Source organism: Mobula hypostoma, chromosome 17 (genome assembly GCF_963921235.1).
Source record: "Mobula hypostoma chromosome 17, sMobHyp1.1, whole genome shotgun sequence".
Lineage (NCBI taxonomy): Eukaryota > Metazoa > Chordata > Chondrichthyes > Myliobatiformes > Myliobatidae > Mobula > Mobula hypostoma.
In genome coordinates this window covers 40,479,564-40,506,149 of record NC_086113.1, presented here as the reverse complement: position 1 = coordinate 40,506,149, position 26,586 = coordinate 40,479,564, and the positions used below count along the sequence as shown (strand labels likewise).

At 41.3% G+C, this 26,586-nt stretch overlaps 1 protein-coding gene across 11 annotated transcripts in view; it reads left to right on the top strand.

Annotated features, from left to right (window-relative positions):
* LOC134357955 (aryl hydrocarbon receptor-like) overlaps nt 1-26,586 on the top strand; it is a 196,967-nt gene that overhangs the window by 48,969 nt on the left and 121,412 nt on the right. Inside the window, exon 5 of one of the 11 annotated variants that reach the window (XM_063069773.1) lies at nt 7,059-7,160. The exons of the other annotated variants lie outside the window; for them this stretch is intronic. The gene's annotated coding sequence lies outside the window, so the exon portion shown is untranslated. The remainder of the gene's footprint in view (nt 1-7,058; nt 7,161-26,586) is intronic. 11 annotated transcript variants of the gene reach the window in all.

The following is a 26,586-nucleotide window of genomic DNA, read 5'->3' as shown; positions in this document are numbered from 1 at the left end:
GGACAGACATGTCAAAATTGGAATGGGAAGTTGAATTTAAGTGGTTGGCCACTGGGAAATCCCATTGTTTGTAGCAGACAGAGCAAAGGTCAACAGCATTTGTCATTCAGTGTGTCCCAGACCTAAGGCGTTTCCACATTAAGTCTGGGGTTTGTTGGTATCGGAAACTTTGGCTACCGCCAGCATAATTCTTTCTTGTACTCTCTACATCAAGCTTGGATTTTGCACAAATCTGTTAGTTTTTCCAGTTTAAAGGAAACCTTGTACAGACTGAGAGCACCCAGCATGCCAGTGTATTTTTCTACAGCCAGTAGATGGTATAACTTCAATCTAGACCAGGGGTTCCCAAACCTTTTTAATGTCATGGACCAATACCAATAAGCAAGGGGTCTGTGGACTCCAGGGTGGGAATCCTTGGTCTAGACTTTCAAATGGAGGGCAAGTTAAAAGACAGATTAGCAGGATTTGAAAAAGAGGAAAGGAAGGAGAGAAACCACATATAAGCAAGTGCAGAAAGGAAGAATTGATAGATTGATTGTTTGAGAATGCAATAGATCATGCAATAGAAGCACAGAGGAAATAATGTAGAGTCACTGAAAAGTACAGCTCTGAAACAGGCCCTTCGGCCCATCTGGTCTGTACTGAACCATTAGACCTGCCTTTGCCCATCGAACTGCATCTGGATAACAGCCCTCCTTACCTCTACTACCCATGTACTTATCCAAACTTCTCTTAAATGTGGAAATAGACTTTGCCTGCACCACTTGTGCTGGCAGCTTGTTCCACACTCTTATGATCCTCTGAGTGAAGAAGTTTTCCCTCGTGCTCCCCTTAAACTTTTCACCTTTTACCCTTAACTTATGATCTCTGGTTGTAGTCCCACCCAACCCCAATGGAAAAAGCCTGCTAGTATTTACCCTCTCTATACCCCTCATAATTTTGTATACCTCTATCAAAATTTCCTATCAATCTTCTATGTTCCAGGGAATAAGGTCCTAACTTATTCAATCTTTCCTTATAACTCTGAACCTCCAGACCTGGCAACATCCTTGTAAATTTTCTCTATACTCTTTCAACCTTGTTTACACTTTTCCTGTAGGTAGGTGACCAAAACTGCACAATACTCCAAATCAGGCCTCACCAATGTCTTGTACAACTTCAACCTAACATCCCATCTCCAGTGCTCAGTACTCTGATTTATGAATGCCAATGTGGTAAAAGTTTTCTTTGCAACCCTATTCACCAGTGATACCACTTTCAATGAATGATGGAGCTATATTCCCAGCACTCCTTGTTCTTCCGCACTTCACAGTACCCTACCGTTGATGGTGTAAAACTTACCCTGGTTGTTCCTATCAAAGTGCAACACCTCACAACTGTCTGCATTAAATTCCATCTGCCATGGCTGTGTAAACCATTGTAACGGTTTCAGATTTCCAGCAGAGTATTTTCTTGTTTAACACACAGAAAGTACTGGAGTAACTCAGCAGGTCAGAACCGAAATATCAATTGTTTATTACCCTCCATAAATGCTGCCTGACCTGTTCAGTCCTCCAGCATTTTGTGGGTGTTGCTCAAGATTTCTAGCTTCTGCAGAACCTCTTGTGTCTCTGTTTTCTTGTTTGCTTGGCTTTGCTTAGATGTTATGACATTTAGTAAATATTATGCACAGGCAAAAATGATGCCAATAGCAGAGTAGTACAGTGTATGAAAGGTCGCTTTTTAAATATTTGATTATTAATGTTGGTCTTGCTGTAGGAGACCATATGGAGGTTTGGAACTCACTATTCTATTGACACAATTGGCTGAAGAGGAGTGTGATTTGAGTTAGATGTGCAAAATCCAATGTTAGTGCACCATGTATACATGGATTTTCAATTTTATGGGGATATTTGGGCTGCTACTTAACTCTCCAGGATAGGGAAGTAATTTATTTAAATAATATATATTTTCATATCATTTTTTCTTTATGACTTTTGAAGCTCTTGGAATGCAATTGTTAGCACATTTTGGAATTAATAGTTTCTGCAATAGTTTTCTGGTACTTCAGAAAATAGGAATGGTAGGGAGAGACCACGAAGTGTATGCATTGTTTGCTTTTATAGATTGAGGATTTTCATACGCATCGATGGATGAATGAATTCATTTGAAACTGTTGAGCATACTATAACCAGTATTCAGTCTTTGAGGTAGAATTGTTTTTCAGTGGAATCAGATTAGATACAAAGCTTGTCTTTTGCTGGTCCAAAGAAGAACTGTAAGCAATAGAGAATTTAATTGAAAAGGAGCTAGATAGTGTGGAATAAATTAGTGCGGTTTTTGTCACTGAAGAGGATAATGGACCAGTAATGCTTTTGCCCAAATCTGGAAAAGAATAGTGAGTCTATGTGGAAACTACAGAGATACACCAACTCAAGCTGTAGACAGTAGATAATATCTACCACTTCCTTTACAAGATCTCAGAGTTAGCAGGATCAAAGGTATTCACAAAATTGGATCTACACATAATAGGTCAGGAGCACCTGACCATCAAAGAGCATAAAATGCTCCACTCACATGCAACAGTTATCCTGAGGAGTCTAGTTTGTTTTATAATATGCTTCCCAGGCTTTGATGGATTGAACACTGCGAGGAGTAAATCATTGCTTGTGCATGAAGATGACCTGTTTATTAAGAGCACAGAAGAGAAACATCTTCTGTTTTTGTGGAATGGTTCAGAAGTTCAGGAGCACAATGAAAGAAAGAAACAAAGCAAAGCATGCCTTGGTTTGAAGATGAACCAAATACCTAGCCAGTGACAAAGAAAGTAGAGGGTATCAACTCTGTACCTAAGCTTGATAAAATAACATATATCAATAATGTTTCACTTGTATGCGAGCTCCTTCTCCAACCTTTGCAACAGTACTGCATCATTTTTATTAAAAGGATATGAAATAGATGTGGAATGAGGAGGAACTTGGTGCAGAGGAAATATAGAAGAAAAGACTGGCAAGTGAAACTCCCTTTGTTCATTGTGATACCAGGTGTGAGTTGAGGTTGGCCAGTAATACTTAAGTTATGAATAGGTGAAGTTATGCCACCTGATGGATAATAGGAAAAAGAAAACTTTATCCTGGATAGAATGACCTGTGGCAGACAGGTTAGCGACACTGCCTCAAGGCTCCAGGAACCATGCACAATCCTGAAGTCAGAAGCTGCCTATGTGAAATTTGCACATTCTTCCTATTACTGTATGGATTTTCAGTTTCTCTCCAACGTCTCAGAGATATGCCGCTCAGTTATCTGGCCTTAAGCATAGGCAAGTAGCAGAAAGAACCGTAGTCTGGGATTGATGGGCTTACCGTTGGGATCTGAAGAACTGAATAGTATCTTTGTTCATCATAGCAATTCAGTAAATAATCACTTAGACTTCTCATTATTAGAAGTTGTTAGTATAATTATATACAGTTCAAGAAAGAAGCACGTAGAATTTTGCTTGGAACCAGGAAATCCTTGGCAAATCGTTTACCCTAGTGACAGATCATTGTCCGTTTTGTCATACTAGATCTCAATGGCCGCAGCCTCAGCGATGCAGAAATGGGTAATCCCCGTTTTAGTATGTTTGTGTAATTGAGTATAGAAGTTCCAAACAGAACACTATTGAGGACGCTCTGTTGCAATCACCACATGAGAACCCTGCTATAGGAAGTGAAAGTGGGAAGCACACCTTAAATAAGGTTGATGAAGATTTTCCGGTAATTGGAGCCAAAACCACGAACAGGACGCAGATGAGCACTAATGTTGAAGAGGATCTATGAGTAACTACTGAAAGGTATAGACACAAGACATTCTGCAGATCTGGAAATCTTAAGCAACACACACAAAGTGCTGGTAACATCTGCCATCTACAACAGGTTCTCTGTAACTTCATCCATCTACAACAGGACCCTACCACTAGGCACATCTTTCCTTCTCCCCCCACCCCCCACCCACTGCTCTCAACTTTCCATAAAGATCGTTTTCTGTGTAGCTGTCTTGTCCTTTGATCCCTACCCACTGATCTCGCTCCTGGCACTTATCCATGCAAATGGGACAAATGCTACACCTACCCCTACACCAGCTCGTTCACCGCCATTCAGAGTCCCAGAAAGTCCTTCCAGGCGAGGCAGCTCTTCACCAGAAACTCTCTTGGGTTCATCTACTGTATCTGGTGCTCCCAATGCAGCCACCTACGTCAGTGAGACCTGACATAGATTGGGGGACCACTTTGTCGAAGGCCTTCACTCTGTCCGCCATAAAAGGGAGGATTTCCTGGTAGCCACCCATTTCAATTTATTTTCCCAGTCTCATTTCTACATGTTGGTCCATGGCCTCCACTACTGGCATGATGAGGCCATACTCAACTTGGGAGTGCTCTGTCTAGGCAGCCTCCAAATAGATGGCATGAACATCGATTTCTCTAACTTCCGGTAATTTCTCCCCGCTACCCCCTTCTCTCTTTTTCCATTCCCCATTCTGGTCCCCTTCTGAGATCTCTTCTCCTCCTCATCTGCTCATCACCTCCCTTTGTTTCTCTTCTTCTTTCCCTTTCTTCCCTGGTCCACCGCCCTCTCCTCTCAGATTTCTCCTTCTCCTTCATCACCCTCCTCCGCCCACCCACCTTCCTCCTCATCTTGTTCCACCTATCACCTGCCAGCTTGTACTCCTTCCTCTCCTCCCACCTTATTCCGGCTTTGCTTCCCTTCCTTTCCAGTCCTGTTAAAGAGTCTCAGCCTGAAATGTCAACTGTTTGTTTCCCTGCGTAGATACTACCCGACTTGATGAGTTCCTCCAGCACTTTGTGTGTGTTGCTCTATTTTCCGAAAGGATAGCCTGATTTTGAAGAAGGTCAAATCAAGGAACTGATTTCACCTTTCCACAATCAGTGCAGAGAACAGCGATTCATCAAGTGGGATGTTACCTTGTTACTTTGAGGGGGAAAATTGCATTGAATTTCACATCTTTATTGAATATATACTGTATGAGAAAACTGCCATAGTTTTGTTGATTGCTCCATTTGGGCGAAGGTCTCAGATCATTTGTAAGCAAGCACAGAATTAGTCAAAGTTGTAGGAACAAGCCACCAAAAATATTATTGCTGTCATGGGCATGACCTCCTTGAACACTTCAGGGAGTGCATGCAGACTTCTGTGAAAAAGGGACTGAGTGTTTCCTGCTACTGAGTAATCATCATTCGACATGGGTGGAGTTCTGAATGCAGAGACACGGGACTGCAAATGTCGGGAATGTGGAGTGAAGCACGAAGCACTGAAGGAACTCAGCAGGTCAGGCAGGGTCTGGCAGGCGAGACCCTTCGTCAGGACTGGAAAGAAAGAGGGGGATAGCCAGTAAAAAGGGTGGGGGTTGAAAGGAGCAGAGCAATAGCTGGTGGGTGATAGGTGGATGCAGGTGAGGGAAGTGATTGGTGGATGTAGGGAGGCTAGGAATAATGTAAGAAGCTAGGAGATGATTGGTTGAGGTGCAAAGGGCTGAAGAAGATGGTATCTTGCTATGCCATGGTCCACTATAATTCTCCTATCGGATTCCATCTTCTTTAGCCTTTTGTCCTCCTGTTTTGTGTGTTGTTTCTAACTTCTGAATGTATTGTAGGTGAGTTGAGCCTTAAATCTGAACGTTTCTGCTTTACTTAAAGAGCTGATTTCTGACCTGAACCCGCTGGTACAACCTGCTGACAGCAAACTTCATGAGATGAGACTGTGGCAAACAGAATCACTTTCCTTCATAGTAGTTGACTTCAAGAGGTGACACTGAGAGACCAGATTATTAGCTGTTGGCCATTAAATGTATAATTGATATTTTTCCTATATCCCTTGCTTTAAAAAAAGTTGAGCAGGGTATCTTTAATATGGATATATTCTGCCTATATCCATGCGTATGTGAATAGAAGAGTCTCACACCGTCTGTCATATTAAAGTGTCAACGTATAAAAATTTGTAGCCTGCTGCCTTGCAAAATAAACCACTGACTACTTGGATATATAATATGCTATGTCATAGGGAACTTTCACAGGAAAAAGCAAACAGTCCTAATTTGATATCACATTCAGCAAAGAGATCGTCACCAAATGCCTGTAATGGTTCATGTAAAATACTACCTGCATTGTCTCAACACTGCTTGGGATGGATAATTAGTACAGCTTTGTCAACATCTGAATCAGAGAAAACCATTACAGCTTATGATATTAGCCCCAGAGAGAAAAAGTGCCTTGGGATTCCAGTGAATGTCCTATTATAAAATATGCTCCCTGGGGACAAGAAAAACTAGATTCCCTTCAGAAGAAAAATTCTATTGTGCATGGATAATTGAAGATCTCACATGCATTAACTCGAGGTGAATAGATGAAGCTGGCTTACGGTTCCCAAAGTTCTCCATTTTGTGGGTTTTCCTTGAGTCACTCATAGGTCTGTTGAAGAGATGTATAGAGATTGTTTGATATGATAAGTCAGCAATTCTTTATTTCTAGGGACTGCCAGGGGAGTGAAAGGCAACATAGATGGGCCGTGATTCTTTTTTGTACAGTTGTACCTGTGCCTGTTGCGTGACTGGTATTTATAGCCCCGATATTTACAAGTTCTGCCAAGTTATCTTGCCAGAGGGAACACACTAGTGTTTGTTTATAAGTCTTGGTGTTTGTCAGGAGTTGCCATTTGTTTACACTTAGTGCCTGAAAATAGCAAACTTCCACTTTTCCTTTCTTTTTTTACATGCCAAAAGATTGCTACAAAACCATAAAATGGGAAAGATGTAATGTAATTATAATTAGAAACAGTGTGTGATAGGTTTTTAAAAAGCAACCGGTAATGTGTATATTGAAGATAAACCATGAGTAACTGCAGGATGCAAGGAATATCCTGCTACTTGACTACGTTAAAGGCAATAGTAAACCAGTTTGAACAACAGAACTGAAATATTTACGGTGCCTCGAGACATTTCAAATACTTCACAGTCAATGACAAGCTTTTAAAGTGTAGGACATACAGCAGTAAATGTTCATGTACTGCTGTTTCATTGTATCACAGAGGCTGCTAGGTGTTCAGGTGACGTATTGCCCAGGATCCTGGGAGAACCTTCCTTCAAGCACCCATACTAGACATTCAGAGGCATTACCAATGCTGAGTCAGGTACAGTATCACCGGCATAGAACATACCATGAAGTAAGTTGTTTTGCAGCAACAGTACTTTGCAATACATAATTAAAAAAATTAAAAATACAATAATATATATTAATAGACAAATTAAATTAAACAAGTAATGCAAAAAAGAAAATCGGAGGTACTATACATTCAGAAATTTGATGGTGGTGGGGAAGAAGCTGTTCCTAAAATGTTGAGTGTGTCTTCCTTGATGGTAGCACTGGAGGCATGTCCTGCGTGATGTGGGTCCTGATTAATGGATGCTTTTCACTGCATCTTGAAGATGTCCTTGATGCCCGAGAGGATAGTGGCCATGATGGAGCTGGATGAGTTTGCAACTTTCTCCAGCACTTTCTGTTCCTCCATAGTGGTCCCTCCATACAAGATGGTGATACAACCAGTTAGAGTGCTCTCCCTGGTACATCCGTAGAAATTTGCAAGAGTCTTCAGTGACGTACCAAGCCTCTCAAAATTCCTAATGAAATATGGCTACTGTTGATCCTTTATTGTAATTGCATCAATATGTTGGGCTCAAACTGGATCTTCAGAGACGTTGACACTCACGAATTTGTAACTGCTCACTCTTTCCAGTGCTGATCCCTCAGTGAAGACTGGTGTGAGCTCCCTTGACTTCTCCTTACTGAAATCCACAATCATTTCCTTGGTCTGACTGATGTTGAGTGCAAGGTTGTTGTTGTAACAGCATTCAAGCAGCTGATCTATTTATCTCAATATTGTATCCCTCATCACCAACTGAAATCCTGCGAACAATAGTTGTGTTATTGGCAAATTTATAGATGGCATTTAAACTGTGCCCAGCTACCTGGTCATGGGTGTAGAGAGAGTAGGGCAGTGGGCTAAGCACACATCCTTGAGGTACACCAGTGTGGATTGTCAGCAATAAGGAGATGTTATTTCCAGGTCTACACTGACTGTTGTCTTTTTATGAGAAAGTCAAGGATCCAGTTGCAGAGGGAGGTACAGAGAGCCAAGGTTTGGAACTTGTCAATTAGTACTGAGGGTATGATGGTGTTGAATGCCAAGCTTTTATCAATAAATGGTAGCCTGACATAGGTATTGCTATTGTCCAAGTGAATGAATGGAGCGCCAGTAAGACCACTGTGATCTATTATTGCAATAGGCAAATTCCAATGGGCCCAGGTCCTTGCTTAGACAAAAGTTTATTCTGGCCATGACCAATCTCTCAAAGCACTTCATTGTAGTAGATGTGAGTGCAACTGGATGATTGTTGCTGAGGCAGTGGCCTGCTCTCCTTGGGTACTGAAATGACTTTCGCCCATTTGAAGCAGGTGGAATCTGCGACTGCAACAGTGAGGGACCGAAGATGTCCTTGAACACTCCTGCCACTTGGTTGGCGCAGGTTTTCTGAGCTCTACCAGGGCCTGACGCCTTGTGAGCCTTTACCCTCATAAAAGATATTCTGACCTCGACCTCTGAGACAAGATTACAGGGTCGCCAGTTGCTGCAATGATTTGCACAGGCGTAGGTTTATTCTCCCTTTCAAACATGCATAATAGACATTTAGCTCATCTGGGAGTGAAGCATCACAGGCATTCATGATGTTAGGTTTTGCCTTGTGGGAAATAATGGCCTGAAAACTCTGCCAGAGCTGACATGCATCTTTAACTTCAATCGCTGTTGTTATTTTGCTCTTAAAATAACAATATTTTCAAGAACATTCTGCAGGCCGTACGTGGACTTCTTGTACAGTTCTGGATCACTGGTTTTGATTACCACAGATGTAGCCCTCAGCAGGCTATGAATCTGTTGATTCATCCATGGCATTTGGTTTGGGTATGTCTGGTACGTTCTCAAAAGCGTTCACTCATCCACACATGCCTTGATGAAGTTGGTGAAATTCAAAAATGAATCCCTGAGTGTTCTCCAGTCCACCGACTCAAAGCACCCCTGGAGAGCTCCTCCGCCTTCCTTGATTGTACCTTCTTGGTCCTCATCACTGGGGCTGCCAGCTTTATTATCTGCCTTGTTGCAAGGAGTAGAAGTACAACCAGCTGATTGGACTGTCCAAAGTGCAGGAGTGCGATGGCACAGTAAGCTTTCTTGGTGGTGGTATAACAGCAGTTAAGTATGTTGGTTCTTCTAGTTCCGCAGGTGATATGTTAGCAGTCGTTCCTCAAGCTGGCCTAGTTGAAATTCCCTGCAATGATAGTGAAGACATCAGGGTGTGCTGTTTCATGACTACTGATCATGATGCTCAGCTCCTCCAGTGCCTGCCAAATGTTGGCCTGAGGTGAAATGTACACAGCTACCAGGATGACAGCAGAAAACGCCCTCCGAAGATAAAATGGATGATATTTGATCACTAGATGTTCTAGGTCAGGTGAACAGGACTGAGACAGAACTGTCACATCTGTGTACTTCAATGAGTTAATCATGATCATACTCCCCCTCCTCTACCTTAAAAGAGTCAATTGACCTGTCTTTAAGGTGAATGCTGAATCCATTGGACTGCATAGCTGCATCCAAAATGGCAGGCGTTAGCCATATTTCTGTGAAGCAAAGTACACAGCAGTCCCTGATGTCCCTCTGGTACTGTAATCTTGCTCTGAAGTCTTCAATTTCATTTTCCAGAGACCGTACATTCGTCAGCAAGATAGTCGGGAACTTGGGGGGGGGGGGGGGGGAGGTTCTAAGGCGTCTGTGTTTCAGTCATATCTGTAGCCCATGTAGCCCAGCATATCTTCTCTGCTTCTGTTTTTTAAAAGGGGAACTGCACTCATGATCTGAGTTTGCCATACAGGGTACATCAATTCTGAGGATCAGTAGATTTTTTTAATCTTCTTAAAACAACGTTGCTTACTGAATTATCGATGGCTGTGACTGTGGGTTTCAGCTGTAGTAGTCCTCAATGGGAATATTTGATGATTCCCATCAGAGCTGCAAGCAAAGGTTCACCATTTATCGGCACCACTTGATATCTTGCAGCTCACCACTGATGAGAACCCAATTGCACCGGTCACAAAAATACTATGACTACAGGAGCATGTCAGAGGATGGGTACCCTGCCATGAGTGACTTTGATTGGCACTCTTTCTTCAACCACAGGCAGGTTCTTCATAAAGACACACACAGCATCTCAACTTGGAAATACGCCACTAGCCTTTTGTTGTGAAACTCCCTTCCCAGCAGCATTGTGGTCCTCCTTCATCAGAGGGACAGCAGCACTTCAAGGATGAGGCTCTTCACCACTTTCTCAGAAGTGTTAGGGACGGGCAATAAAAGCTGGCTTTGTCAGTGAATGTCTATACCTAGAAAAAAGGTAGATTCACATGTCCAACAACACAACTGTCCCTAAGTATCTCTTGTCTGCATTGCTATACTGAGGGTCGATTATGGACTGGGATGTGAACCCACAACCTTTGCATCAGATGTTGACTTCACCACTGAGGCACCAGTTTAAAATGTGCGTCATGGTACGTATTACATTCTTGACTTGTGTCCTGCAGGCAGTGGATAGGTGTGTAAGGATGAGCTTCCTCCAGACAGAATATCTGCATCAAGCTAAGTTGTTAAAGAAATGTTGACACTATAACTTAAAGTACCAGCGGATGAAGAAATGAAGTCTGTTAGATTTATTTTTTCACTTTGTTGATCATTGCCCATTGTTTTAGAAGGAAACATTGTCTAGTAAGTGATTTACAACTCACTGACTCTTACCCCCACAATGAATGTTGATTGGCTGTGAGAAAGAAACAAGCAGGGGATTAATGGAGCAAAAATAATTCTGTTCAATCATTATTGCAAATTGTACTGGTCATGTAAACCAGGGGTCCCCAACCACCGGGCCACGGACCGGTACCAGGCCGCAAAGTGTGTGCTACCGGGCCGTGAAGAAATGATATGAGTGAACTGCACCTTTCCTCACGCACTGTTGAACTTGAACATAGGGTTGCCAACTGTCCCGTATTTGCCGGGACATCCCGTATATTGGGCAAAATTGGTTCGTCCCGTATTTCCCCCTCTAAGGTAGAGCGTTCCTATGAAACCTTTCATGCCAAAATGGTGTAAAGCAAAGAAGCAATTACCATTAATTTATATGAGAAAATTTTTTGAGCATTCCCAGACCCAAAAAATAACCTAACAAATCATACCAAATAACACATAAAACCGAAAATAAATAACACTAACATATAGTAAAAGCAGGAATTATATGATAAATACACAGCCTATAAAATGTAGAAATAATGTATGTACAGTATAGTCAGGAAGATGAAGGCAAAACCGATTTGTGGGAGAAAAAAAATCGGCGCGGACGTGCATGCGCACATCACATGCGCACACAGATGCCCGTGCAAGGCTTCATGGTCATGGTAGTCTTTTCTGGAGTAAACACAAGTGTCCCAGGATTTGACTGCTACTTTTGTCTCTTACTTGGGAGTGAGAAAGTTGGCAACCCTAACTGTAAAAGACATGTTGAGGTAAGTTTAACCCTACTTGGACACCCCCCCCCACCCCCCGGTCAGCCGGTCCGCAAGAATATTGTCAATATTAAGCCGGTCCACAGTGCAATAAAGGTTGGGGACCCCTGATGTAAACAAAGCCGGATCATTTTCTTTTTACGTAAACAACAGGAATTCTGCAGATGCTGGAAATTCAAGCAACATACATCAAAGTTGCTGGTGAACGCAGCAGGCCAAGCAGCATCTATAGGAAGAGGCGCAGTCGACGTTTCAGGCCGAGACCCTTCGTCAGGACTAACTGAAGGAAGAGTGAGTAAGGGATTTGAACTCTTCCTTCAGTTAGTCCTGACGAAGGGTCTCGGCCTGAAACGTCGACTGCGCCTCTTCCTATAGATGCTGCTTGGCCTGCTGCGTTCACCAGCAACTTTGATGTATGTTGCATCATTTTCTTTTGATTGACATTCTTGGACCTTTTCAATATGTTTGATTCATGAAATAACCTTTTGCTTGCTTAAGGCCAGGTGTTCATTCTCACTGCAAATTTAAACATTAATCATGACTTGGAGCCAAGAGAAAATCTTTTTTTTTGGATTATTTTTAAAGGTATTAAACTACTTTTAAAATACTGGCTTTGAACTTAAATAGCCAGCAAAACCGATGTCCCCACATGTAGCTTTAGTGAGCTCAGTGACCTGTGATCAGATACCCGCAGTGATCACAATCGGCTTCCAAAATCATACATGTAAATCTTCAATCAAACAATGCAACAAAGAAGTATTACATTTATAATGGCAAGTGGAACAATGAAGTTTTTTCCTCAGTTGAGCATATAGATTTTTTTAAGGTTATGAGCATCTTTCTCTCTTGAAGCATGAATATTGTTCATATCAGAAATGATGACCCTCTGCGACTCCACTGATTTTTTTTTTGTTTCCTTGGCTGAATACTTGCTAAAGGTAGAAAAGCTTTCTTTTGATAGTGATTTCTAACTGAAGGTAGTGATTGGGTGATTGTGAGTGTGCAGGTTGATCAAATTTAATTGGAATTACAGTATAGAGACACTCAACTTTGACATGTTTTACTTCCTGCATTTGACCATCTAAATGCATACATTATTGTACAATGATTCCATGATTAACATATACTTAAAACTAAAATGAATTTTAAGGAACTTCATCCCTTAATTGTCTTTACATGTTATTCTCCCATTGTAAACAAGACTTCCTTCATTGGTATTTTGAAAGAGCTTCATTCATGCTTTGTGCTTTTGCTCTTCTAATAAGCAAAGTTTTAAATTATAAATGTTTTTGGTTCAGAATCCTTCCATGCCAGCCATTCTCCAGTTTCTGCTCAGTTCCAGTTGAAAAGTATGATGCATATCCAGATGTTTTTCTTCACTTAATTAACAGTTTCTCCTGTATTGTGAACTGATCAATGTGTTTGAAACTTATGAACAAGTATGCAATAGAGTGTCTTTAACAGGATGCTTTGAAGTAATTAGGTTGACCATTGGTTTAACTTCTATTGTTCAATAGTTATGTAATCCTTGGTTCGGCTAGTAGCTTAATCGAGGGGAAGACAGCCCCTGGCCCAGCCAAACTTAAGAAATCTTGTTTGGGTGGATGCTGCATGATGTGTCCCCTGTTGCAAATCAGTACCATGAAATAACAAACAGTACACAATATGTGATTGAATGATTGAGCTTTATAATTCTTAATTTGACTATATAGTTAGTAAAGAAACAAAAAAGGAAAAGGACCTGTTCTCATGAAACAGTCTAATGCACAACGTTGGAGCTCACTGTTCCGTCCATTTGTTTCCTGTCGACCTCCTATGAGTGTCGCCAACCCTTGGACCCTCACTTCAAGTCCACTCCATCCGGCGGTGCACCAACTCTCTCCATTCGCGTCTTCTCTCCTCATCTCTTCCTGGCAAAAGACAGCAAAATCCCTGCTCCCAGACCCATAAGAAAGAACAACATGCCTCTAATTGGATAGCGCGCATTCCAAAGCCCCCATTATCTCTAGTCATAACCCAAACATTACCGCTACAGAGAAACCATTACCTTAGCTATGAAACGATACCGAGAGGCCATTACATTAGCAGTGAAACCTTAGAGCGCGTTATAGTTAAGTGAACACTGCATCTTAACTGTCTTCGAGGTCACAGTGGAACAGACACAGACGTAAAATATATAGTACAGCAATATGAAGAGAAATCAATGCCTTAGTATTACCAATGAACTTCTAGACAGTCTGATTAACTGGTTATATGTACCTCAAATGCAAGTTAAAAATTTGCAGAAGAATTCTATAAAATAATGCAATTCTGTGAGTAACTGTGACTGCAGGTTGTGGTCAACCTGCTCAGTCCATTGGCTCCAAATTCTCCATAAGCAGAAAAGTTATCTAAGCTGCAGAATTAGCTTTCTTAGTTATAAAGTAATAGGGAAGTTCAGCACAGGAACAGGCCCTTCAGCCCTTCTAGTTCGTGCCAAAAACCATTTAAACTGCCTACTCCCAATGACCTGTATCGGGACCATAGCCATCTGTATTCCTGCTATCCATGTACCTATCCAAACTTTGCTCAAACGTTGAAATCGAGATCACACGGACTGCTTGTGCTGGCAGCTCATTCCGCATTTTCACTACCCTCTGAGTGAAGAAGCTTCCCCTCGTGTTTCCCTTAAACTTCTCACTTTTCTCACCATTAAGCCATGATCTCCGGTTGTAGTCCCACACTACCTCAATGGAAAAAGCCTACTTGCATTTCCCCTGACTTTACCCCTTATAATTTTGTATATCTCTATCAAATCTCTTCTCAATCTTCTGTGTTCTAAGCCTGGTCAATCTTTCCTTATAACTCAAGTCCTCCAGACCTGGTAACATTCTTGTAAATTTTCTCCGCACTCTTTCAAACTATTTCACATTTTTCCTGTAAGCAGGTGACTAATACTGCATACAATACTCCAAATTAGGTCTCACCAATATCTTATACAACTTCAAAATAATATCCCATCTTCTATACTCAGTAAATTGTTTTATGAAGGCCAATGTGCCAAGTGCTTTCCTTAGGACCCTATCTACCTGTGACGCCACTTTCAATGATCCCTTTGTTCTACCACACTCCTCAGTGGCCTGCTGTTCATTGTGTAAGACCTACCCTGGTTGGTCCTACCAAAGTGCAACACCTCACACTTGTCTGCGCTGAATTCCATCTGCCATTTTTCAGCCCATTTTTCCAGCTGACACAATTCCCTTGCAAGCCATGATAGCCTTCCTCACTATCCACTATACCGCTAATCTTGGTATCATCCCCAAATCTGCTGATCCAGTTAACGATCCAAATCATTGATATAGATGACAACCAACAACGGGCCCAGCATCAATTCCTGTGGCACAGCTCTAGTCACAGGCCTCCAGTCAGAGAGGCAACCATCTTCTACCACTCTCTGCCTTCTCCCACATAGCCAATGGCTAATCCAATTTACTACCTCATTCTGAATGCCGAGCAACTGAACCTTCTTGACCAGACTCCCATGTGGGACCTTGTCAAGTGCCTTACTAACATCCATGTAGACAACATCCACTGCCTTGCCTTCATCCACTTTCCTAGTAACTTCCTCGAAAAACTCTACAAGATTGGTTGGACATGATCTACCACGCACGAAGCCATGCTGACTATCCTTAATCAGTCCATGTCTATCCAAATACTTATATATCCGGTCCCTTAAAATACATTCCAATAACTTTCCTACTACTAATGTTAGACTCACTGGGCTGTAATATCCTGGTTTATTCTTGGACCATTTTTTAAACAGTGGAGCAACATTGGCTATCCTCCAGTCCTCCATAAAAATCATAAATAATATAAAATCTTGGTAACGATAGCAATTATTAATAACATAGAATTCCATAACAAATAGTTCCTTTGACCCAAATAGTTGTTTTCAAATGATTCATCATGTGTATTTCCTGCCATTAATTACTTCTTAATATTCATGACTTAATGTTTGCTTCTTTTCACCCCACATGTGTTAACCTTGTCTGTCTCAATTACGTCCCTTATTTTTAATTAGTAAACTTCTTTTAGTAATGATTTTGCAGCATTGTAGCCAATCACTGGGTTTGTTTGTCTGTCAGCTGTGGTCTATTTGGTAACACATTTGTTTCTGAGTCAGTAGTTTATGGATTCAATTTCTTTCAAGAGACATTAGCAGATGACCAAGTGACAAACAGTGCAGAGATGAAGAAGGTGCACCTTTTTCTGAATAAGACATTAATTCTTCATAAAGATGGAAAGTAAAACAGCTCGGCATGTAGAGTTCCACATCTAAACAAAAAAAACCTATGAATGTATGGAGAGTTGGCTATGGTAGGCGGGTGAGCTTCATTGAAAGATATGATAATGGGAAAGCAATGGCTAACATTTAGAGAATAAATGTGGCAGCCACAATAAAAAAAAGGGACCCTAGCAGAATAAATCAAGGCTAGTATTAGATGCAGTAATATAAAGTTGCTATAAAAAGTGACAGCTCTGAAGTTTAGTAACAGTTCAGATTCCAACAAAAGAGGCCCAAGAGTTTGATAAAGACAGAACACAGTAAGCTCACAAGGAATTGAAAAAGTAGGCCATAAAAGTTCCTGAATGCATAAAAGATCAGTGAAGGCATATGTAGGTTTCCTATGGCCAGAAACAGGATATGGGAAGAAGAATAAAGATATGGGAGAACAATTAAATAAAAGTAGGCATGAGAGATTGCAGATATCAAAAATCCAGAGGTGATGAAGGACTTCAACCTGAAATATCAACTGTCCGTTTCCCTCTATAGATGCCATCGGATCCACTGATGATCTCCAGCTCCTTTTGTGTGTGACAAGTAAATAACTTAGTTCTGTTTTCAGAAAAGGGAACACAAATAACTTCCCAGAGATGCTAGGAAAATAAAAGGCTAATAAAGAGGAGGAAATGAAGGAGCTTGGTATTGGTTAAATAAAAATGTCTACAGCAGTTATTGGGGCTGAAAACAAAGAAGTCCACAAGTCATGGTAATTTGTACCCCAAAATAATAGTTTTGTGGAAATAGCGAATGCATGGTTTGTAGTGTCCAAAAATTCCATGGGTTAATTTTACAAGATCAAAGAGAAGTAAATGTAAACCCACTATTTATAAAAAGAAGGGGGAGCGAAAACAATCTAAAATTGTTAGATCCTATTACAAAAGGTGCTTAGAAAATATCAATGAGATTGGACCAAGTCAACATGGATTTATAAAAACTGAACCACATTTAACAAATCTACTGAATTTTTTTAAGAATATAAGTGGTAGGACAGAAAAGGTGCCACTTATTTAGATCTTCAGAAGCTACACATAGGAGGATTCTCACTTCACATCATCTTTAAGCTTGTACTTCATCAGCTCCACCACCACCATATTCTAGCTTCTTTCACCTTCTTTTCCAGTCCTGATGAAGGGTCTCAGCCCAAAACATTGAGTCTTTATTCCTCTCCATAGATGCTGCCTGACCTTCTGAGTTCCTCCAGCATTTTGTTTGTGTTACCCCACATAGGAAGTTAATGTGCAAAAGTGCATAAAATTGGGGTAATATACTGGACTGGACTGACAGGTAGAAAATAGTGAATAGGAATAATTAGGATTATTTTTTGCAAGCGGCATATTGTTAGTTAACATCACTGACAATTTGTTGAGAGACAGTCTTCTTCCAGATGTGGCTTTCCCTCAAGAATTCTTGTGAGATATAAACCAGTCACTTGGGTGAGCCAGAGCAAGGCCCACCCACAAACCTGCTGAGGAAGCCTTGTTCAGTTATCTCATTGCTATCTGTAGGAAGAAGCTTAATGCAAAATGGCATTTGTTCCGTCTATATTTCAACAGTAATCAACAGAACTACCTCAGTGGTTTCACTTCTTAATGTTATCAAAGGTGTTATCATCTCAATGTTATCAAAGGTGTTGTACAAGTATCATGATGGTGAAGTTTGGTGGGGAGAGGTGGGTAATAGCGTTCTCATGTCAATTGATTAGGGCCTAGTAACCAGGCCATGCTTTTGCTGGTTGCAATGCTGAGATCCACATTTTCCTGCAACAAAATTTTAATTTACTACTTTGTACTTGCTGCTAAATAAAAAGAGATGTTGCTGCTAAGTTATTTCATCTATTTATGTCAAGCTATTCACTAGTTTGTGGATTTTTGCTACATTGTCTTTTCCATCCACTGAATCAAAATATCTTAAATTTATGGCCTAAAATCACGAACATATCCATTTGTTTTTAGTGAAATCTAATGGCCATTTTGACTGAACAGGAGATTCTGCAGATGCTGGGAATCCAGAGCAACATACACAAAATGCTGAATGAACTTAGATCAGGCAACATCTATGGGTATGAATAAATAGTCGACAATTCATGCCAAGACCTTTCATCAGGACCAGAAAGGAAAGAAAACGAAGCCAGAATAAGAAGGTGTACAAGCTGGAAGTTTATAGGTGAAGCCAGGTAGGTGGGGGAGGGTGAATGAAGTAAGAAGCTGGAAGGTGATAGGTGGAAAAGGTAAAGGGTTGGAGAAGAAGGAATCTGATCGGAGAGGAGAGTGAACCGTGGGAGAAAGGGAAGGAGGAGAGGTACCGGGGGAGGTGATAGGCATGTGAGGAGAAGAGAAAAGGCAAGGGCAAGCCAGAGTCGGGAATTGAAGAGGGAAAGAGGACGAGGAAAAAATACTGGAAGTTAGGGAAATTGATGTACATGCCAACATGTTGGAGCATATTCAAATGGAATATGAGGTGTGGCTCCTCCACCCTGAGAGTGGCCTCATTGTGGCATTAGAGGAGACCATGGACCGACATGTTGGAGTAGGAATGTGGAGTGGAATTAAAATACTTGGCCACCAGGAAATCCTGCTTTTGGTGGATGGAGTGAAGGTGCTCGACAAAGCGGTCCGCCAATCTTCATCAAGTCTCTCACCAATGTAGAGGAGACTGCATCGGGAGCACCACGTTGACTGCTGCTAGCTTTATATTTCTTGACTCATTAAATTAAATGTTAACATATCTCATGGATCAAAGCAAGAAATAGCTCAAATAGCAGAGCATGACAAAAGCTCTTTGACGCCTACACTCTCAACATCACAGCTGAAAGGTCATAAGGGAAGAGCTCAGGGATGGACATTAGGATACAAAAGTGTTCCTGTGTGGAAGAAAAACAACAAAGTAGCACGTAGATAGCACCTTCAGCAAAGCAAAATGACCTTGGGTGTACTTTGCAGAATTGTCAAAGAGAAAAAAATTCATATCCAGTTACATAAAGAGATTTTGCCAAAAAACCTGTTCAAAGCGGTAGTTTTAACGGAGAACTTTGAATGAGGAAAGATTGAGAGTTGGAAGTCTTGAAAGAGGGAATTCAAGAGCTTGGAAATCTGGAGCTGAAGGAATGCAGAAGTTTCAGAGTGCAATAGACCGGAGGAGGTGGAGAAGGCCAAGGAAATGAAGGGAATTTTTGGTGAGAATTTTAGTACGAGGCGTTGCTACGTTGTTCCAAAGGTCAAGTTAAGGCACTGTGAAGGAAGGGGGAGCTTGGTTTGAGATAAGCTATATGCAACACAGATTTGGATGAGCAGATTTCTGGGAGGGGAAGGATAGATGGAGGCTGAAACAAGACTGTATACTTTCCAAGGAAGAGTCATATCATTTAATAACACAGTCCCGTTTGAAAATAATGTCTTTGTTGCAGAAATGTAAGTTTTCTAAATGTCATTTTGCAAAATCGGATCCTAAAAAGCATAGAGCAAAAACATATGAAAGATCGTCCTTGCCGAGTGTTCAGCTGCATTGGGTCACCTGGGTGTAGCAGAAATTGGAAAATCAAGCAGCTCTTTTGCATTCAAAGCAGCTGATATTTGTACCCTCCAGGTGTTCTGGATAACATTCTGTCATTTTTACAGGGAATTCCCATACTGACATATTCTTTGGCAGAAATAAAATACTGGCAACCTCCAGATGATCTGAACTGTGCACCAAGAGATCCAGCCAGAAAACAATGAACTGCATGTCAAATATATCTAATTTTCAATTAATTTTAACATCAATTTTCAGCTGTTGATCTTGTTACGGGAGCAGGGGACACCTAAATCTTTTCAATTCTTACAAATGAGAATGTTGGTTAACAAAATGAGTAATGTTAGCTGTAAGATCAGGGGAGGTTAATTTGATGCCTTCCTGGAGTGAGGAGGTTTTGGTGCGTTCTCCAGCTGCCTGTTTGCAGTTCATGCTTGCATATCAAATGAGAGCTGTTGCCAATGTGGTTTAATGACAGGAGACTTGGGAATAATATGTATGAATTATTATAAGACTAGTAACTGTAACCTGGCAATTTATAAGAATGCTTAACATTGTTAAATGTAGGCAATATTGGTCATTGTGCTGAAGCAACTAAGATGCACAATCCTTGGATAGGCATATGAATGTGCAAAGGATGAATAAATATGGGCATTGTGTAGACAGAAGGGATTAGTTTAGTTAACTGTTTTATAACAATTTTGGAAATCTATTTTTTCTACAATCTCTAAAGCTTAAAAATCAATTTACAACCTAATAAATTGACAGTTTTGATTGGTATAATTCCTCAACATATTCACGGTATTTCTATATCTGACCAATACGTAATTGCATTTGTCACATTATTGGCTAGAAGGGCTATTATATTAAAATGGAAAGGTGCCTCTGATCCCACTTTGATACAATGGTTCTCTCAGGTGATGTTATGTCTTAGTTTGGAAAAAATTAGAAGTCGAACTTTTTTTCCTAAATTTGACTGCGAGAAAAGGTGGGGTTCTTTTGCCCATTATTATCATTTGACTTAAGTTAATACAGATGGTCCTTTTCTAATGCTTGGTTATATAGATTTGGTTGGCGGTTTGATGTCTTTTTTTTATGGAAGCTTGTATGGTGCATAGCTCCGGGTTTGTGCTCCAAATGAGGTTCCCCCCCCCCCTTTTTTTAGCTGTTAGGGGTTTTCTCAGTTTTAGTTAGTAAGGGTTCTTTTTTTACTTTCTTTCCTTTTTTCCATAAAAAAAACTTTAATACTTTGTTTTTTGATTATTATTGATACACTGTTCAGTTTGGTTGATAGTTTAACTCTTACTCTACATATGGATATATTATCTTGATTATTTTGATGTATTTTTCTCTGTTGTTGATTTTCAATAATAATTAATAAAAAGATTTAAAAAGAAAGTTTAGTTAACTGTTTTATTACTGGTTTAATCAGTTTGGCCACGACCTAGATCAACACATTGCCGCCGTGCGGAAGCTTGCGTGCTTCAAGGACTCGGTCAGGCGACGCCAGCTCAGGGCCACCCATGATGAAACGGCCATGGACAAGATGCCAGACAAAGATTGATCCAACCCCAGCTCCCAAACAGAGAGACTCACGTCTTCCCCTCTTGGGCCACACTTCATCATGAATCAAGCCAACCAGTTAGAAGTGTGAAGAGAAAAGCACCTCCCTTATGAACCAGCGATCAATTTGCCATAGCATTGCGAGCTGAAGGGTCTCTTCCTGTGCTTATTGTTCTATGTTGTGTAACTATTAGTTTAATCACTGATTAAATGCCTTCACTAAGATAATAATGGCATTGCGCAGATTGAGAAGAAGTTGAGAGTAAGTTCATTTGGGGGCAATGTCGGGTGGGTAATTTGGACCAGTAATGTTGTATGTAAAGAATTATGTGCACAATTGCAGGCATTATATGGTTGTTATTGCCCCTAAACTGGGAATCTGTACCCTTGCATATTGGGGAAGGTAAATGAAGACTTGGCTCCACTGGAAGTCTTAATGTATCTGCTTAAAATTCAACTACCAAAGACTGAAATTCTTTAGAATCTCATGGGACCCCAAGATGGTCCATGGCCTGGGAGCCTGGCTGTTTTTAGTTTCTGGTCCTTAATTACATATGCTTTATTTATGTAAGCAGGTAACTGTCTTGGGTTGCAGTCAAAACACCTGGATCCAATTCACCTGTGTTGTAGTGACCCATGAGGAGGAATGGCAAAGGGGTGGAATGCAGGGTAGGAGGAAGTGGGAAGGTAGGGAGCTTGGGGACATCATGATCCAGATACTCCATGCTGCCCCTGTATGAAGATTTTGATTTGTCAGGGAGAACCTTCCTCACAGTTAGAGTTCCATAGAGTCATATAACATGGAATTGGGGCCTTCTGCCTAGTCGATCCATGCCAACCAAGATTCCCATCTTAGCTAATCTCATTTGGCACATTTGACCCATATCTCTCTACCTTTCTTATCCGTGTACCTGTCCAAGTGCCTTTTAAACTTTGTTAATGTTCCTGTCTCAACTACGTTCTCATGTAGCTCATTTCATATATGACCACCCTCTGGATGGAAACAGCTGTTTCTCAGGGGTTGCTGTTAAATCTCACCCCTCTTATTTTAAACCATACCTCTAGTTATTGATTCCCTCACCTTGGGAAAAAGACTGTGTGCATTCACCATATTTACGTCCCTCATGATTTTATACAATCCTTATTCTCTGATAGGATCATAGGTTCCATCGTGTGGATAGTCAGAGGCTTTTCCCCAGGGCTGAAATGGCTAACACGAGAGGGCACAGTTTTAAGGTGCTTGGAAGTAGGTACAGAGGAGATGTCAGGGTGCTTGGAAGTAGGTACAGAGGAGATGCCAGGGGTAAGTCTCTTACGCAGCGAGTGGTGAGTGTGTGGAATGGGCTGCCGGCAACAGTTGTGGAGGTGGATACGATAGGGTCTCTTATGAGATTTCTGGATAGATACATGGAGCTCAGAAAAATAGAAGGCTATGGGTAACCCTAGATAGTTTCTAAATAAGTACATGTTCAGCACAGCACTGTATTGTGCTCCAGGTTTTCTATGTTTCTATGTTTCTATGTTCCTGTCTGCAAGCTGATGTATCAGTACCAAAAAGCAGAAGGTTCAAATGATAGTGGAAGGAATCAAAATAGAACAATAATTAATTCACAACCGCAGTCAGAGGGTTGTGAATTCGAGCACCATTCCAAACACTTTAAAGTTCAAAGTCAATTTATTATCAAAGTACATATATATCGCCATATACAACCCTGAGATTAATTTTCCTCTGGGCTCACTAGGTAAATCCAGAACAGAATATTAACCATTACAGAATAAAGAAAGACCGCACCAACTTGAACATTCAACCAGTATGCAAAAGATAACAAATTGTTCAAATACAAAAAGAAAGAAATAATAATAAATAAATAAGCAATAAATATCAAGAACCTGAGATGAAGAGTCCTTCAAAGTGACTCCATGGGTCGTGGGAACATTTCAATGATGAGGCAAGTGAAGTTGAATGAAGTTATCTCCGTTAGTTCAAGAGCCTAATGGTGGTGTGAGTCTTGAAGCTCCTGTACTACCTTCCTGAGGGTAGCAGTGAGAAGAGAGCATGGCCTGGGTGGTAGACGTGCCTGCAGATGAATGCTGCTTTCCTGCACTAACGTTCGGGTAGATGTACTCAATGATGGTGGGAGGGGGTGGGGGGAGGGCTTTACCCGTGATGGGCAGAGCTGTAACCACTACTTTTTGTAGGATTCTCTTTTCAAGGGCATTGGTGCATGTAACTGGGACTGCTCATTACCTTCACTGTCAGGAGTGGCAGCTTAATGAGTAAGCATTAAACTGAGACTGTCCATGTAGTTTAGATTCATTAGAAAAACACACAATTATTTGGAAAAAAGCTGGGGAGTTTATTCCTAAATTCTGGTCATCATCAGTCAACCACATCACTTTCTGGGTCTTTGTGTACAAATTTGCTGTTGCATTCTAATAGTCACTATGGCAAGACCATAAGACATAGGAGCAGAATTAGGCCAGTCAGCCCATCAAGTCTATTCTGTCATTCCATCATGGCTGATTATGGATCCCACTCAACTCTCATTGGCTTGGTTGGCTTTGAAGTGCTTTAAAGTGTAGGTTCTGTTTATTCACTTGCAAAGTTGTCCTCTTCTCAAATCCTACACCTATCAAAAGATGTAGCAAAAGAAGTTAGTTCTTCAGTGCTGTGGTAATGGAGGAGGTTCATACAAGTAATTTAAAAAATTGTATACCAGGAGCAGGCTGCAGCTACACTATAACACTGCATTAATCCTTCATGGGATTAGCTGTTGAATTGCAAAGCTCACTGGGTGCCCTTTGTAGATGAACATAAGATTTGGTGACATTAGAAGAAAGAAGTAGTATCTACAGAAAATGAGAGTAGCATTCAACTAACTTCCGCAGTAGAGTCTTTCAAACCAGTGAGAAAACAAACAACAGAGTTTTCACACAGCTATGACTCACTTTGTTTTAAGATATCACATTTATCACTAATTCATGGTATTAGTATCAAAATTTGGAAATGAATCTTCTGCTGGGACTTACTTTACTGGTCTGTGCATCCTGCTCCCCCACTCCAACTCCAGCTGCAAACTCAAGGCTGGTAATTGCACAGTAGTTTTGCAAAGCCTGCAAATAAAACAAATCGTTTTATAGTCCATTAAAAATCTTCTATTTGCCATCTTTCGCAAGAACGTAATGTGTTATGAATGGCTGATGACTGTGAAGTGTCTCTCCCAATCTGTAACACTCCATTGCCTCCAATAGTAGTGGCCACTATCTGTGGGAAATTTGCCAATGGTGTCCATATATATTGTGTGAGGTTAATTGCTTACTTGCAACAGGGAATTCTGTTGCCGCTCTCATTTTGTACTTCACTCTCACTTCCCTCACTCCAGCCTTCAGAGTTAGTTTAAGCCTGTGTGATCAATATTTAGATATGAACAATTGGAATTCTTGATCACCGACTGCAAGGTCTTTGGGTTTCTTTATGTTGTTGCAAGCTTTTGCAATGAGGTATATAGTTAGTGTTGTAAACCAAAAATACAGCAACTCTGTACTTTGCACATGCAACAATCTGTATATTTCTTTTAAATTCTCTCCATCTTTATATTCACTCTGTCTTACCACTTGATTTGTGCTTTGACATGCACAACGTTTCATATTTTTTTGAGTGACAAAGCCACTTACCTGACTTTCCTTTCTTGATTGTCAACAATAGTTTCATCTGTGGCCTGACTGTTTTCAAAGCTGCTTCATAACACTCTGGATATGTTGTGTTTGGCTTGATGTTACGACCCTGCCTAATGTAGCATCCTTCAGAGAATCTTGAGTTCTTTGGAACCACATCCACATCGTAATGCAAACAACAGGAATTCTGCAGATGCTGGAAATTCAAGCAACACACATCAAAGTTGCTGGTGAACGCAGCAGGCCAGGCAGCATCTGTAGGAAGAGGTGCAGTCGACGTTTCAGGCCAAGACCCTTCGTCAGGACTAACTGAAGGAAGAGTGAGTAAGGGATTTGAAAGTTGGAGGGGGAGGGGGAGATCCAAAATGATAGGAGAAGACAGGAGGGGGAGGGATAGAGCCAAGAGCTGGACAGGTGATAGGCAAAAGGGGATACGAGAGGATCATGGGACAGGAGGTCCGGGAAGAAAGACAATGGCGGGGGGGACCCAGAGGATGGGCAAGAGGTACATTCAGAGGGACAGAGGGAGAAAAAGGAGAGTGAGAGAAAGAATGCGTGCATAAAAATAAGTAACAGATGGGGTACGAGGGAGTGGTGGGGCCTTAGCGGAAGTTAGAGAAGTCGATGTTCATGCCATCAGGTTGGAGGCTACCCAGACGGAATATAAGGTGTTGTTGCTCCAACCTGAGTGTGGCTTCATCTTTACAGTAGAGGAGGCCGTGGATAGACATGTCAGAATGGGAATTGGATGTGGAATTAAAATGTGTGGCCAATTCCCATTCTGACATGTCTATCCACGGCCTCCTCTACTGTAAAGATGAAGCCACACTCAGGTTGGAGGAACAACACCTTATATTCCGTCTGGGTAGCCTCCAACCTGATGGCATGAACATCGACTTCTCTAACTTCCATTAAGGCCCCACCTCCCCCTCGTACCCCATCCGTTATTTATTTTTATGCACACATTCTTTCTCTCACTCTCCATTTTCTCCCTCTGTCCCTCTGAATATACCTCTTGCCCATCCTCTGGGTCCCCCCCCCTTGTCTTTCTTCCCGGACCTCCTGTCCCATGATCCTCTCGTATCCCCTTTTGCCTATCACCTGTCCAGCTCTTGGCTCCATCCCTCCCCCTCCTGTCTTCTCCTATCATTTTGGATCTCCCCCTCCCCCTCCAACTTTCAAATCCCTTACTCACTCTTCCTTCAGTTAGTCCTGACGAAGGGTCTCAGCCTGAAACGTCGACTGCACCTCTTCCTACAGATGCTGCCTGGCCTGCTGCGTTCAACAGCAACTTTGATGTGTGTTGCCACATCGTAATGCAGTCCTTTCTCAAAGCAACCAGCTCAACCTGCACCTGATGTGTGCCTATTCAGTAACTCTGTAAACAGCACGATGTCTTGTGGACATAGATTTTCCTCAGAATAACACACAACAAATGCTGGAGGAAATAAGCAGGTCAGGCAGCATCTATGACAAGATAGAAACAGTTGACGTTTCAGGCTGAGAACCTTCATCGGGACTTGTGCTGCTTCAGGGTCTCAGTCTGTGATGACTTTGCTAAGCCCAGATGATATTACCTCAATGCATCATCTAATGAAGTCTATTGATTCTCTCCTTGTTTGTGGAAATTGAATGAATGCATTTATTTTCCTAAAACTCCTATTAATTGTGTCCCCTGTGTTTTTCCAGCATATTACAGACTTCCCTTCAGAACTGCCTGCCTACATGGTTTGTAGATAGTTTTTACTAAAATCTCAGACCACTGTTCACTTTACTGTTTTGACTTGTAATGGCCTTATACTCGAAAGAAGTTTTTCTCTGGGACACTTCATCCTGGCTAAGTTCTCTGACAAACTTATTTCTTTGGTCTCCAGATTTTTTTTAA